Source organism: Crocodylus siamensis, chromosome 1, assembly GCF_052110815.1.
Source record: "Crocodylus siamensis isolate JL-2025a chromosome 1, ASM5211081v1, whole genome shotgun sequence".
Taxonomy (NCBI): domain Eukaryota; kingdom Metazoa; phylum Chordata; order Crocodylia; family Crocodylidae; genus Crocodylus; species Crocodylus siamensis.
This window is the reverse complement of record NC_143395.1, coordinates 303582344-303598166: the sequence shown is the minus strand read 5'-3', so window position 1 is coordinate 303598166 and position 15823 is coordinate 303582344. Positions and strand designations below refer to the sequence as shown.

Genomic DNA, 15823 nt, shown 5'->3' with positions numbered 1-15823 from the left:
TGGGGGCCATTAGCAATCTTATTCCCAGAGGCAGTAATGAAACCCCTTTCTTTCCACAATAGTCCGTGCGCATGGACTGTAGAAAAAGCATAGCGAGAGTCAGTGTATATATTAACCCGCTGGTCTGTCCCCAGCTGTAATGCTCGGGTGAGCGCAGTGAGTTCTGCGGCCTGTGCCGACCATGAGATCGGCAATGACTCCCTCCATACTACCTTATTCAAGGTTACCACTGCACATCCTGTTCGTCTTTTTCCATCGATGACAGAGCTGGAGCAGTCCACAAAGTATTCAACATCTGGGTCTTCAATTGGGTTTTCAGCAAGATCAGGTCGCACCTGCGTGGTCTGATTCAGGACCTCAAGGCAGTCATGCGTCGGTTGCCCTGGCTCCGGCAGCAAGGTTGCAGGGTTTAAGGCTGTAGTATGTTTGAAAGTAAGTCCTGGATTAGAGAGCAAAAATATCTCATACCGTGATTGTCTGGAGGGGTTAAGAAATTTCCCTCCCTCAGTCCCTAGGATCTGGGGAACTCCATGAGGAGTGAGTATTTCCATATCTGCACCCATGACTATCTTCTGGGCCTCTTCAACAACCACTGCTGTGGCTGCCACAGCCCGAAGACAGGCTGGCCACCCGAGTGCAACTGGATCTAAAACCTTTGAATAATATCCCACGGGTCTCCAGGTCGGGCCCGATGGCTGTGTCAGCACCCCTGATGCAACTCTTCGATTCTCATGAACATACAGTTGATATGGCTTTTTACTGTTTGGGATGGCTGAGGCAGGGGGCTGGGTTAATGCTGCCTTCAGCAGATTAAAAGCATGCTGCATTTCTTTATTCCATTTCCATTTAGTGAGACTCTCCTTAGTCAGGGATTCGTACAGTGGTCTAGCCTTCCCACCGTAATCTGGTATTCATAGTCGACAGAACCCGGTTAGCCCTAGGAATGCCCGCAGCTCCTTGGGTGACTTAGGTAGGGTTAGACCTTGAATTGCCTGTATGCGATCTGCACTTAGGGCTTTGACTCCTTTTGAGAGCTTATATCCCAAAAATGTGACTTCAGGCTGACATATTTGGGCTTTCTCTCTAGAGACTTTATATTCTTTTTTCCCCAGAGTGTTTAGGAGTGACCTGGTGGCTTCCTCGCAGAGCTGCAAGTTTGGGCTTGCAACTAGCAGGTCATCCACATACTGGAGGAGAGTCACTGCGGGGTGTGATCCCTTCCATTCCCCCAAGTCCTTCTGAAGGGCAAGTCCGAAAATATGGGGGGCTGCTATAAATCCTTGTGGAAGAACTGTCCACATGAGTTGGGCTTTATGGAAAGTATCTGGATCCTCCCATTCAAAAGCAAACAATTTTTGACTCTCTCGGTGAAGGGGAATAGAGAAGAAAGCATCTTTCAAATCTAGCACTGAAAATATCTTAGCTTCCCCCGCTACTTGTGTCAAAATTGTGTGAGGGTTCGGGACTACAGGATGATCTGAAAGGACCTTCTTATTTACAGCTCGTAGGTCTTGGACCAGCCTGTATGAGACCCCATCTGCCTTCGGCACTCCAAGGATGGGGGTGTTATAGGGTGAGGACCCTTCCACTAGCCATCCGTACCTCTTGTATTTCTCTATTAACGGCTTGAGTCCAGCTCTGGCCGCTCGGCTAAGTGGGTACTGCTTTACCCGAACGGGCCCCTCTCCATCCTTGAGTACAATCCTTACCGGGGAGACGAACTTAGCTCGCGCAGGGGTTCCATCAGCCCATACCGAGGGGTCTACTCCAATCATGTGATTTTCTGGACTTACTGCAGGGCATCGGTCCTCCAGGAGAGCCATCTGATAGTTTGAGCTCTGCTTGACAGGTAGCTGGACCACCATCTGATCGTCTCTGAAAAAGATCTCAGCTTGCAATTTTGTGAGTAAGTCCCGCCCAAGGAGTGCAACTGGGCAACTTGGAGAATATACAAAGGAGTGCTCGAGCAAATGGTCCCCCACCTTGGTGAGGAGTGGTTTACAAACAGGGAGTCGGGTTTGCATTCCCTCAATCCCTTCCACAAGTACATGCTGTTCACTAGTTCCTGCACAGGGGGGTTTTTCTGGAATTATTGAAAATGTAGCCTCAGTATCCACCAAGGCTTCAAAGTTTTTGCCACTAACCCTAATGGTTACCATGGGATCTTCTTGGGCTCCAACCCGAAGGGTAGTGGTCTTAGATCCCTGTCCCCTTCATTCTGAATCCTCACCCTTGTCTTCTGCCCGCATGAGGTGACCTCTCGGTTCCCCCTCTCTCTTCTCCTTCAACTTCGGGCATTCCCTCTTCCAGTGTCCTTTCTCTTTGCAATAAGCACAAACATCTGCTCCCACTCTTTCTCCCTTCCTCTTCTGTATCCCAGCCTTTCCAGGGTTCCCTCCAGTTATAGCAGCTGCTAGTGCTGCCATCTGTCGCTGAGCCTTTTTATCCTCCTTGCGCTCCTGCACTTGCTCACGATTCCCATACACCTTATATGCAATTTCCACCAGCTCTGAAATCGGTTTCCCAGCACCTCCCTCAGTTTTCTGTAACTTCTTACGGATATCAGCAGCATATTGACCAATAAACATAAGATTTACCATGCGCTGGTTATCCGGGGCTTCTGGATCCAGATCCGAAAACCTGCGAAACGCCTCATACAGCCTCCCAAGGAAAGCTGAGGGATCCTCCTCTCTTCCTTGTCTCACCTCATACAATTTAGACAGATTGGTAACCCGAGGCACTGCCTTTCCCATTGCTTCCACTATAATTCCCAGATACCGTGCACTTAGCTCTCTGCCCTCTGCAGTATGATTATCCCATCTTGGCTCCTCTACAGGGCAGGTATCATGCAGAGTACGACTAGCAGCACCTTCTGACTCAACTCTAGCTGCCACAATACGTTCCGGTGTCCCCAACACTAATCTCCTCTCCTCCGGGGTTAGGAGGGTCTGGAGCATCATCTGGACATCAGCCCAAGTGGGTCGATGAGTCTGCCCAATAGATTGGAACAGGTCCCTCATCTTTTTAGGGTCTTCACGAAAAGAGGGGCTCTGATTCTTCCAGTTAAATAAATCTGAAGTGCTAAATGGGGTGTAGACAAAAGTTGCAGTGCCTCCTTCCCCAATAACCTCTCGCATCGGACAGTTCAACACCGGCTGTGACTCTACAGGCTTGCGCAAATAATAACCCTTATTTCCTGATTCAGATGAGGCACTTGGCTGAGGCTCACGCTCTAACTCATTAGGTATGCATTGGTACGTCGGTGGTGGTCTCTCTAAGGGAGGGGGCGGTGGTGCAGAAGGACTGGACCCCGAGGTGGCATCTGACTCATCTTCGCTACCCAACAGGGCAACCGGAGCGCAGGTCCGGTACTTAGCCAATTCAGAATCCCCCCCCTCATTAGACTCAGGAAGTACAGGCGCCCCCCCCCCGAGTCTTTTTCTTAACAAGCATCACATGAGACTTTACTAAGTAATTCTTAATCCAAGGTGGCTGATTTTGAACCACCCACAACCAACAATCAATATAAGGAAACTGATTCCAATACCCATTCTGCATAACAATTTCATGGATAGCTATCACTTCTTTTAGCACAAAGGATCCTTTCGGGGTCCAGTGGACCCCAAATGTTGGCCACTCGAGTTGACAAAACTTAGTTAAATCACCTTTTTTCATTTTTATTCCATAATCGGCCGGCTTTGCAAATTTATTAAAATGACGTAATAAGACTTTTAGAGGGGTATCAATATTGTTTTCTACACGAGAGCGACTCGTACCCATTTGCCCACAAAAATGCGCCCAAGGCACACCAAATACCAAAAAGATCTCAACAACAGATGATTTACAATGAGAGCTGAGCCTAGAATTTCTCAGCAAACTTACACATCCTTTGTTTAGATCCATACACCAGATTGGGCAAAGGGAATTCGTATACTCACTCAGATACCCCAGAGATCTCGATCCAAATTCCAAAGTGTGTCTGCCTCTCCAGAAACTCAGAATTTACATGGGATACTTCCTTTAACTTCCCGGATATTCTGACTTAAACCTCAAATTCCAGGGGCGAGTCCAAAGTCGGCTCGGTGCACACTTCCCCTGGTGCCGGAGGCGCTCCGTCACTGAATTCCGGGGTAGTCCTCGAGAAGCCCCACGTTGGGCGCCAATTATTGATGTAAAAATCACGGTTCGTTTCTCGGGAGGCAAAAAAAACCTTCAGCCACAGACACACTCTATTAGCAACACAAAAGGTATATATTTGCAAATAGGGTCAGAGAGAGAGACAAAAGATCAAACACTCTGCTGCCCCCGAGGGAAGCTGCCCAGCTGGCTTTATCCCCTCTCTCCTGACCACGTGTGCAGAAGGAGGAACTTTTACAACCCATTTCCGATTCATACAAACATGTATGTGAATACGTCAAATCATACGTCGCATGTGTATTATAATTAACTACTTAAGTATGCGGGGCGGATAGGCTTATATGTATTAATTCATTGCGCATGGGTAGAAAGTACCTGAGGTTACAAAAGTTTGAATTTTCCTTGCTTCAAGGCTAGAATTGCAATTTACTTTTATCTGCATGAGAAAAGCTGAGGAGTATATGCTTTACTGTAACAAAGAGATAGTAACTTTGCAAAACAAAGAGAGAGTGATACCTTAATACAAAGAGCTCTCAGCAGCTCTCCCAGTTCTCTCACCAGGGAGGGCTGACAGCTGCGCTGTTTTAACAAGACTTATTGATAATGCATTTTTAATAATATTTCTAACATCAACACATTCATTAATGCACTCTTACTAATGTGCACTAAATTTAGTACCTCTTGGTGTTTGTACATGAGGGTGGAGGCTACTCTGACATGCTGTAACTACAGCACATTGGAGCAAATTCAATTAATCGAGTCTTCTGGAGCATGGTTATTACTGTACTCCAGCAGCCTCCTGTGTCTCATGTATCAGCATCCCCAAATTTCAAAATGGTCATGGGGGTGCTTTAACTAAGGCTTATTGAACAAGCTTTAGTTCAAGTGCCCCCCCCACCATTTTTAAGAATGGGGACGCTGATACACAAGATGCTGCAGCACTTTAATTAGAGCAGCCTTTCAGAGCCACTCTAATTAAAGCACTGCCCCTACACCCCCAGAGCACATGTAAAAGGCTTCCCTAATGCACAGTAGCAAAAGCACATGCTTTTTTAGTGATGGTTAATGCACAGCGGCATATTTTTACTGCACGTTAGGATATTAGCATGGCTTTTTACATAACACTTTAATGCACAGTAAAATAGGCTACTTCACATTAAGGCACGTATTTAGACATTCCCACAGAGTACTTCAAAGGTTGATCTGAGGACTGATCTTATTTAGTATATTCATTAATGGCTCTGGCTGGAAAACTAGGAAAGTGCTAATTAAATATGCTGATGACAAAGTTCACCGCCAATACAGAGGAAGGTGAGAATTACATACAGGAAGAAAGAGATGATCTAACAGAAATAAGATGATATTAGGTAGTACAATGTGCTAAGTCACCTATTAGAGATTAGGACTGTGAGAGGCTTCGGACAGAGCTTCGGAGAAGCTTCGGATGCTTCGGGGTCTGCAGAAGCACATCTGGGTCAAAGTGCCACCTCGTTCGGCTTCCTGAAGCAGTTTTGGAGCTTCCAAGGAGCGGTCTCAGAGATCCAGCCATAGGGTGTAATGGGGAAACAATAAAATATTTATAACTTTGTTGGTTTTTTTCCAATTTGGACAAAATTTTCAAAGGTGGTATACTCTGCAGAGAGAATAAATTCTACTAAGTTTCAAGAAGATGGGTGCAGGGGTTTGGGGGATACAGCACCCCAAATTCTTGAAAGCAAAACTCATGTCACATCTAGGCATTACAACATAGGGTGGTGAAAACTGCAGAGCTGGTAGCTCTTACTGACGCCACTAAGTCTGCCAAGTTTCAAGACAATCGGTGCAGGGGTTTGGGGGGAACTGCCCCTCAAGCTGTGGACAAGCAAAACTCGTGCCATGGGTGCTTGTGGGACTGATTGTCTCTGTCTTGGTGCGGGGAGGGGAGACACCCTGCAGATGGAGGCAGAAACCTGGTCTGGGGCTCTGGATTGGATCGCGGCCACCAGAAGTGGCTGGATCTGAAGCCAGATTGGATCGCTGCCGACTCCATGGGCTTATTATAGACTAAATAAGGATTTGTGCTATCATCAGTCATCCATTGGAAATGACAGAATAGGAGACAAACCTGAGTGTATTGGTCAACCATAAACCATGACCATATTCATCGTCATGAATATGGTCATGGTTTATGGTTGGAGGCCATGAAACTAGCAAATACATTCCCAGAATGCAAGTGATAATGTTTTTTCAGTAGAAAGAGGAAAGTATTAATGCCAATGCAAAAACACATTGGTAAAACATTTTCTGGAAAGCTGTGAACAATTCTAGTCACCCAGGATCAAGAAAAATGAACTAAAACTGGAGTAGGACTACTAATACGCTCAGTAGAATGGAAAACTTACCATAAAGGAAAAAACTAAGAACATAGTTTGCAGAACTTACCAACCAAATGTTGGAAAAAGATTTGCTTGAACTTTGTAAATACAGTGTGGGAAGGATGCTGGGGGGAAGAAGAAAGATTTACACCAAAGGATAATAGGCACAAGACCAAATGGGTATAAATTAGTCACTAATAAATTCAGGCTAGAAATCAGAAGATTTCCAAGTACAAAGGAATGCAATTCTGGAATAGCCTTCCAATAGGAGATAGTTTTAATACAGAGCTTGATAAACCTATGAATTGGATCACATGGTGTGACTGCATGAAGTAGCAGGCATCTGGACTTGGTGACTTAGAAGATCTCATCCAGTTTTATGTTCTTACGTATTCTTAACTGTCAATCACTACATCACACGCTGAACAAACCATTGTGTATCTCAGTATCACCTTCTAGTCACATCTTCCTACCTGCAGATCTTGGTTCTTCTTTCACTCTTGCTGCTGTAAATTTGATTGCTCATTGTAAAATCTGAAGTACCTTTACTGGAGCTGATAGAATTATACTGGTGTAAACCATAGCATCCATTGGAGAAGAGACAGATTTTTAGTTTGCATCCTTTCTGGTTGTAAATTGACGTGTCTGAACCAGACACATTGTTATGATTTAATATTTATAACTGCAGTAGTGGCCAGAGAGTCCAACTGGGATGCTGCACAAACACATTTCCTCCTCTGAAGAGCATATAAGTGGAGATTTATTCTTGCATTATTACACAGCTACTGAATTATATGTTCTGTCTCCTGATGCACCACTGTACAAAATGAATTTCATTCCTGAATCTTTCTGTACATTAAAAAAAAGAGTCTCCACAGCATCTTTTCCCCACCTATCCTGTCAATTAGTTTCGTTTTGTACATTTCCTTCCTTACATTCCCATACTGGCTATGCTTTTGTTTAATTTCTGATTAAATATAGTGAATGCCTTTTTAAAGTAAGTGTGTGGCAGTACAAAATGGCATTCTTAAGATTTCAGGAGAGGTAATTTTTTTCTTGATATCTGTAGTCTGTAATGCCTGTAGTCTGAATCTGTAGTCTGGATGGATCCTGCCTTGAAACTGACCTTGTGAAGTCCTTTCCAGCTCCACATTCCTACGATCCTAGATGGTACAAATCAGTACAGCAGATGTATAGCAAGTCACCCCATCCCAAGGCCATGAACAAACAAATTATAGTGAATGAAAACAGAGTGGGAAAAGGAAGGGTCTGTGGTACCTGTCTGCTCTTACCCTATAGTAAATGGAAGTTCATCTGCAGAAGCTTAAACCCTGATTCATAAAAGCTTAAACAGCCTCAGGTTAGCTTCTGTTTACTGTGGGGTAAGAGCAGGTTACTGCAGAGTAGCTGATGCATGCTAAGTCTCCCTGCCTGTCAGCTTGTTGCGATTTGTTCTCTGGTCCATACTCTGAGGTACACTGGCCAGACTACAGGAGGAGATGCACCCTGAAGGGGACTACTCTGTGCCTGCCTGGATCCAACCATTTCTCTGTTACCAGTTTCCCCACTTTCCTCACTGTGAAAATCACATACAAATTTTTCTTACTTTTCCCTTTCCATTTTTGTCTTTTAGCTTGCAAAATCTTTGAGAGAGGACCATGTATTCTTATCTTTTTGTATAGCACTTGGCAAATAGGGCCCTGCTCCTGACTAGAGACTCCAGTTATATTAATTATTACTATCCCAGACCACTAACAAGGAATGTGAAAGGACACAGCTCTCTAGCATGGTCCATTCTTTTTACAGCATATATATATGTAAATCCCTCAACAGCACTTCCTTCTAAGTCACAATTCAGAATTGCAAAAATATGGGCATCACCTCCAGGTAGTAATTCCAGATGTTCCCAATGAAACTGTTCTTGTGAAAACTGTCAAGTAACTGCTTTTGTTGGGAGAAGGGCCACTTAATCATAAGACATTAAATTTGGATACATTTGGGCTGGGATTCCATAATAACTAGCCAAGATTTGAATCCTTGGCTTGCACATTTTCTACCCAGATAACAACTTCTTTTTGATATTTGAATTTTTCCTCCATCCTGGGGAAACTCCTTGGGAAACTCTTTGAGAAGATCCTCAAGGAGCACATCTGTGATGTCCCGGCTTCAGGGATGATGCTTAAGGGCAACCAGCATGGTTTCATTAGGGGCAGGTCATGTCAGACCAACCTGATTGCCTTCTATGATCAGATCACAAAGGCAATGGATGCAGGTGTCGCTGTGGACGTAGTCTTTCTTGACTTCAGCAAGGCCTTTGACACTGTCTCCCACCCCGTTCTCATTAAAAAACTAGGCAACTGTGGCATTGATGCCTACACAGTCAGATGGATTGCAGATTGGCTCAAGGGTCATACTCAGAGGGTGGTGGTGGATGGGTCATATTCAGCCTAGGAGGAAGTGGGCAGCGGAGTCCCCCAGGGCTCGGTTCTTGGGCCTGGGCTGTTCAATTTCTTCATCAGCGATTTGGACAATGGGGTGAAATGCAACCTGTTTAAATTCGCTGATGATACCAAAATTTGGGGTGAGGTGAGCACGCTAGTAGGGAGGGAAAGATTGCAGCAAGACCTGGATAGGTTACAGGAGTGGGCTGACATAAACAGGATGCGTTTCAATACTGACAAGTGTAGGGTGCTGCACTTAGGCAGTAGAAACCAGCAGCACACTTATAGAATGGGAAACGCCCTTCTTGAGAGCACAGCAGCAGAAAGAGATCTTGGAGTCATTACTGACTCCAAGATGAACAGGGGCCAACAATGCGAGGCCACAGTTGGCAGGACTAACCGGACCTTGTCATGCATCCACAGGTGCATCTCAAGTACAGCCAGGGAGGTGATCCTCCCCCTCTATGCAACACTGGTCAGGCCACAGCTGGAGTACTGCGTCCAGTTCTGTACGGCCCATTTCAGGAAGGATGTGGACAACATTGAAAGGGTCCAGAGGAGGGCCACCCGCATGATCCGGGGACAACAGGGCAAACCCTACAATGAGAGACTGCGGGACCTGAACCTGTTCAGCCTGTGCAAGAGAAGGCTGAGGGGGGACCTGGTGACCGTCTATAAACTCACTAGGGGGGACAAGAAGGGTTTGGGGGAGACGCTGTTTCTCCTAGCGCCCCCTGGCATGACAAGGAACAATAGACACAAGTTATTGGAGAGTAGGTTTAGATTAGACATCCGCAAGAACTACCTCACAGTTAGGGCGGCTAGGAGCTGGAACCAACTTCCAAGGGAAGTGGTGCTGGCTCCTACCCTGGGGATCTTTAAGAAGATGCTTGATGCCTACCTGGCTGGACTCATTTGAGTCCAGTTTTTTTTTCTCCCGCCCAGGCAGGGGGTCGGACTTGAAGATCTACAAAGTCCCTTCCGACCCTACGTCTATAATTATATGATTCTATGATCCTGAATAAGAATGATTAGTTAAAATCTACACAAAACAAAAAAAGTGAACCAACAAATCAGAAATTTTAATTTCTAAGGTTTTTTCCAGAGCCACAAATATTAACTTATTTTTACTCTATTTAACTCATATTTCAAAATGAAAAGTTATTTTGAATTGGGAAACCAGAATTTTGCACTTCAAAACATGTTGAAATGGGATCCTTCAACAATTTTAGATTTTCTTTTTCAGAATGTTATTGAATCAAGAAAGGTGTCATTACCAGCCGTCTTCAAGGAAACATTTTCAGTTTGTCAGGAAAATAGCTGACTGAAAAATCTCAACCAGCTTAGATAGTTAACTCTGTTTGCTGAAATAGTTAACCAATATTTGGGGCTGTTGCTGTTCAGAAGAGAAATTGGTGATGAAGTTGGGTTCTTCCTAGTGTTTTTTACTAACAAGAAATGTACATAAAATCCTGTTTTCCAGATTCCACTTGAAGCTCAGTGGTTAATATTGTTTCTTTAGTATCCCCAACCCTGCCAGCCAAAGCAGCCTGAGCTATCAGTCTAAATTTAAAGAACAGTAAATCACTGTTGTGCCACTGAATCAGTAGACCAACCCTTAATTTACAGAAATAAGAAACATGGTCAAAACTAAATTCATTTAAATTAATTCACCTAAGGAAGGGACATTTCGAGGGGCTAGATATGTTTAAGTCAGCAGACACAAATGATCTTCATCCAAGGGTGCTGAAGGAATTGACCAGCATCGTAGCAGAACCATTGGCGCAGTTGTTTGAGCACTCATGGCACTCCAGACAGGTCCCAAAGGATAGGAAAAGGGCCAATGTGTTCCCTATTTTCAAGAAGTGGAGAAAGGATGATCCAGGTACCTATAGGTCATTGAGCCTCACCTCTATGCTTAGGGAAACCTTTGAAAAATTATTAAGGATCACATTTGGGGCAGTCCATTAGAAAAAATAATGCTGAAGGGCAACCAATGTGGCTTCATAGCAGGTATATCCTGCCTGCCTGACTAATCTTGTTTCTTTTCATGACTAGGTCACAAATTGCTTAGATGTAGGAGCTGAGGTAGATGTCATTTACTTTGATTTTTAAAAGGTCTTTGATACAGTGTTGCATCCCATTCTTACAAATAAATTAAGCTGTTGTGACATAGATTATTACATGGTCAGGTGGGTGGAGAATTGGCTTATGGGACTCACCCAGAGCATGGTGGTGGACAGGTCATTTTCAACCTGGAAAAATGAGGGCAGTAGAGTTCCCCAAGGTTCAGTCCTCGGACCAGTGCTGTTCAATATCTTCATCAGTGACTTGAATGAGGGTGTGGAAAGCCCTCTGTCCAAATTTGCAGACAACACCAAATTATGGGGCAAAGTAAATACACTGGAGGGCAGGGAGTGGATTCAGGCAGGTTTGGAGAGATTGGGAAAGTGGGCAGATCAGAATAGGATGCAGTTTAACAAAGTTAAGTGCAAAATGCTGCATCTAGGGGGAAAGAATCATCAACACACCTACAGCCTGGAAGGTGACTTTCTAAGCAGCACAGCAACAGAAAGGGATCTCGGAGTCATAGTTGACTTCAAAATGAACATGAGTCGTCAATGTAATCAAGTGATAAGTAAAGCCAACCGCACTCTTTCATGCATTAGCAGGTGCATTATGAACAGGTCTAAGGAGATGATACTTCCCCTCTATGTGGCATTGGTAAGACCACAGCTGGAGTACTGTCCAGTTCTGGGCACTGCACTTCAAGAGGGATGTGGATAATCTTGAGATGGTCCAGAGGAGGGCTACTCATATGGTTAAGGGTCTTCAGGTAAGAACCTGCAAGGAGAGATTGAGGAATCTGAATCTCTTCAGCCTCAGCAGAAGAAGTCTGAGAGAGGATCTTGTAGCAATCTACAGATTCATTGGGTGGGGAGGGGGCAGCAAGGGAATAGGGGACACTGTTTACCAGGGCTCTGCTTGGGGTTGCTAGGAACAATGCCCATAAACTGATGGAGAGCAGATTTAGATTAGACATTAGGAAAAATGTATTTACAGTGAGGGTTGCCAAAATCTGGAATGGGCTTCCAAGGGAGGTGGTGTTGTCCCCTACCTTGGAGGTCTTTAAGAAAAGACTAGACAAGCACCTAGCTGGGGTCATTTGATCCCAGCGCTCTTTCCTGCCCAGGGCAGGGGGTCAGATTTGATGATCTACTAAGGTCCCTTCCAACCCTAAAAATCTATGACACCTATGAAATCTATTATTTTAATTATTTCAAGGGCTGTTGAAACTTTGCTCCTTTGTCTAAAAATGGTCTGGTTGTCAAAACTGCTGAGTATAAGTGGATCACAACAACTTCCAGACATCAGGAAAACATTCTTTACAGTGAGGGTCGCTAAAATATGGAATAGGCTTCCAAGGGAGGTGGTGCTGTCCCCTTCCTTAGAGGTGCTTAAAAGGAGATTGGACAAACACCTGGCTGGGGTCATCTGACCCCAGCACTCTTTCCTGCCTGGGGAAGGGGTGTTGGACTCGATGGTCTAATAGGTCCCTTCTAATCCTAACAACTATGAAACTATGAAACTTTAGTAGGATTAAAAAATCGAGCCAAAATACAAACCAACACCTAACATTTAGTGCATTATATTAACCAAAAACATTACATTACTTCTGTGTTCCTTAATGTATTTGTACTTAAGGAAAAATGTATCTTCAGGGTTGTCCCAAGCAACAGTCCCATTCAAATACTGACATAGTAATGAAGTGCTGTCACTTAACACAGCTGAATTCTGTTGCAACTCAATGATTCATATAATAATGAAACTACCACTACAACCATTGAAGTAGTTTTTATATGCAATACATGCAAAACAGAAACTCATAGTGAATGATGGAATTGTGACCGGCACCTAATATAGTATATATTTTATACTAACACATTTGTCACAGAAACAAGAAACAAAACATGTAGGCATTATTTTGATGCAAGCTTGATGATTTCTGAATTCATTTGCAGTCATAGTATCATAGTATCATAGTATCATAGTAGCTAGAGTCGGAAGGGACCTAGGTAGATCATCTAGTCCGACCCCCTGCCTTGGCAGGAAAGAGCACCGGGGTCAGATGACCCCGGCAAGGTGCTTATCTAACTTCCTTTTAAAAATCCCCAGGCTAGGAGCCTGCACCACTTCCCCTGGAAGCCGGTTCCAGGCCCTAGCCGCCCTGACTGTGAAGTAGCGCCTCCTAATATCTAATCTAAACTTACCCTCCGCCAGCTTGTGACCGTCATTCCTGGTCACTCCTGGCAGCGCACGGGGGAACAGGGACTCCCCCAATACCCGCTGATCCCTCCTGACCAGTTTGTAGCAGGCCACAAGGTCCCCCCTTAACCTTCTCTTGTGGAGGCTAAACAGTTCAGGTCCCGTAGCCTCTCCTCATAAGACCTGCCCTGCTGACCCCTGATCATACGAGTGGCCCTCCTCTGGACTCTTTCCATATCGTCCATGTCCCTCTTGAAGTGTGGCGCCCAGAACTGGACGCAGTACTCCAGCTGCGGCCTGACCAGTGCCGCATAGAGGGGGAGGATCACCTCCCTGGACCTGCTCGAGATGCATCTGTGGATGCATGACAGGGTACGGTTGGCCTTCTTGACTGCCTCCCCACACTGCCGGCCCATGTTTATCGTGGAGTCAATGACGACTCCAAGATCCTTTTCCGTCTCCGTGCTGGCAAGAGGGGAGTTCCCCAACCTGTAAGTGTGGTGCCGGTTCTTCCTCCCCATGTGCAACACCTTGCACTTATCAGTGTTAAACCCCATCCTATTCTCATCCGCCCACTGTTGCAACCTGTCAAGGTCAGCTTGTAGCCTATTGCACCCTTCTAGTGCACCCACATCCCCCCACATCTTAGTGTCATCAGCAAACTTGAACAGGGTGCTTTCTACCCCCTCATCCAAGTCACTGATGAAGATGTTGAACAGTGCGGGCCCGAGGACCGAGCCCTGCGGAACCCCACTGCCCACGTCCTTCCAGGTCGAGAAGAACCCATCCACTACCACCCTCTGGGTACGGCCCTCCAACCAGTTGGCGACCCATTTGACCGTGTGGGCATCGACACCACAGTCTCCCAGCTTTTTGATGAGGACAGGGTGAGAGACAGTGTCGAAAGCCTTCCGGAAGTCCAGAAAGACTACATCCACAGCAACCCCTGCGTCTAATGATTTGGTGACCTGATCGTAAAAGGCCACCAGGTTGGTCTGACAAGACCTGCCACTGATGAACCCATGTTGGTTGCCCCTGAGCATGCATTCCCCCGCAAGGCCCTCCTGGATGTGTGCCAGGATAATTTTTTCAAAGAGCTTACCCGGGATTGAGGTAAGACTAACTGGCCTGTAATTTCCCGGGTCCTCTTTTTTTCCCTTTTTGAAGATAGGGACCACATTGGCCCTCTTCCAGTCCTCCGGCACCTCACCAGAGCACCACGAGTGCTCATAGAGCCGCGCCAGGGGTCCCGCAATGACCTCGGCCAGTTCCTGTAGAACCCTAGGGTGAAGATCGTCCGGACCAGCAGACTTGAACACATCCAGCCTCTCCAGAAGTACCCTAACTACCTCCTCGCTAACCCCTGGCCCAGGCGTGTCTCTCCCGGGGCCCGAGGGGGGCCCAGCAGGGAGGTGGCTGAACTGGTCCCTACTTAGGAAGACAGAGGCAAAGAAATCGTTAAATATGTTAGCTTTGTCATCTGGCGTGATGACTAAGTTGCCCATCGTGTCCTGCAGGGGCCCCACATTACCCGGGACCCTCTTTTTACCCCCTATGTATTTGAAGAAGGACTTCTTATTGTCCCCAATCCGGGAAGCTAGTCCTATCTCCATCTCTGCCTTGGCCTTCCTGACTGCCCCCCTACATCCTCGGGCGACTGTAACATAGTCCTTCTTGGTGATGACCCCATCTCTCCATTGGGTGTATGCCTCCCTTTTAGCAAGGAGACATTCCCGGATGCTCTTAGTGAGCCATGGGGGTTTATGTGCCCTCCTGCTCCCTTTGACCCTTGTTGGGATTACCTCCCTTTGGGCATGGAGGATCGTCTCCTTAAGGAGCAACCACTCCCCTTCGACATCTGATTCCCTTCCCCTCTGGGTCCTCAGCGCTTCCCCAACGATCCTCCTTAGCTTGTTGAAGTCAGCCCTCCTAAAGTCTAGGGCTGTTGCCTTGCTGCAGCCCTTTGCCACCTTACGCTGGATGGTGAATTCCAGCAAGCGATGATCACTGTCTCCCAGGTGGCCCATCACCCACAGCCCCCTCACCAGGTCATCACCCGTGGCCAGCACCAGGTCCAACAAGGCGTCTCCCCTGGTGGGACTGTGCACCTCCTGGGTTAGATGGAGGTCCTGCACTCTGGCTAAGAACCGACGTGAGCGATCAGACTTGGCTGACTGCTCCTCCCAGCAGATGTCTGGGAAGTTCAGGTCCCCCATGATGACCACATCCTTAGCCCTCACTGCCTCTGTAAGCTGACCTAAGAATTCCTGGTCGAGCTCTTCTCCCTGGTTGGGAGGTCTATAGTAGACTCCCACCGTTAAGTCTCTCTCCCCTGGACTGCCTTTTACTCTAACCCAGAGCACCTCAGAGTGCCCCCCCTCTACCCCCTTGCTGATTAATGAGGAAGTATATTCCTCCTTGATGTAGAGTGCTACTCCTCCACCTTTCCTTCCTATCCTGTCCCTCCTGTATAGCCTATAGCCCTTGACACTCACCGCCCAGTCATGCGATGAGTCCCACCACGTTTCTGTGATCCCTACTATGTCAGGGCTGGTGACAGCTAGGAGGAGGGCAAGTTCCTCCTGCTTCTTCCCCATACTTCGAGCATTCGTGTAGAGGCATTTG

The 15823-nt window shown here is 46.3% G+C and overlaps 1 protein-coding gene across 3 annotated transcripts in view; it reads left to right on the top strand.

Moving 5' to 3' along the window:
• Nucleotides 1-15823, top strand: part of EDAR (ectodysplasin A receptor) — a 127764-nt gene that overhangs the window by 56687 nt on the left and 55254 nt on the right. The gene's annotated exons all lie outside the window — the stretch shown is intronic.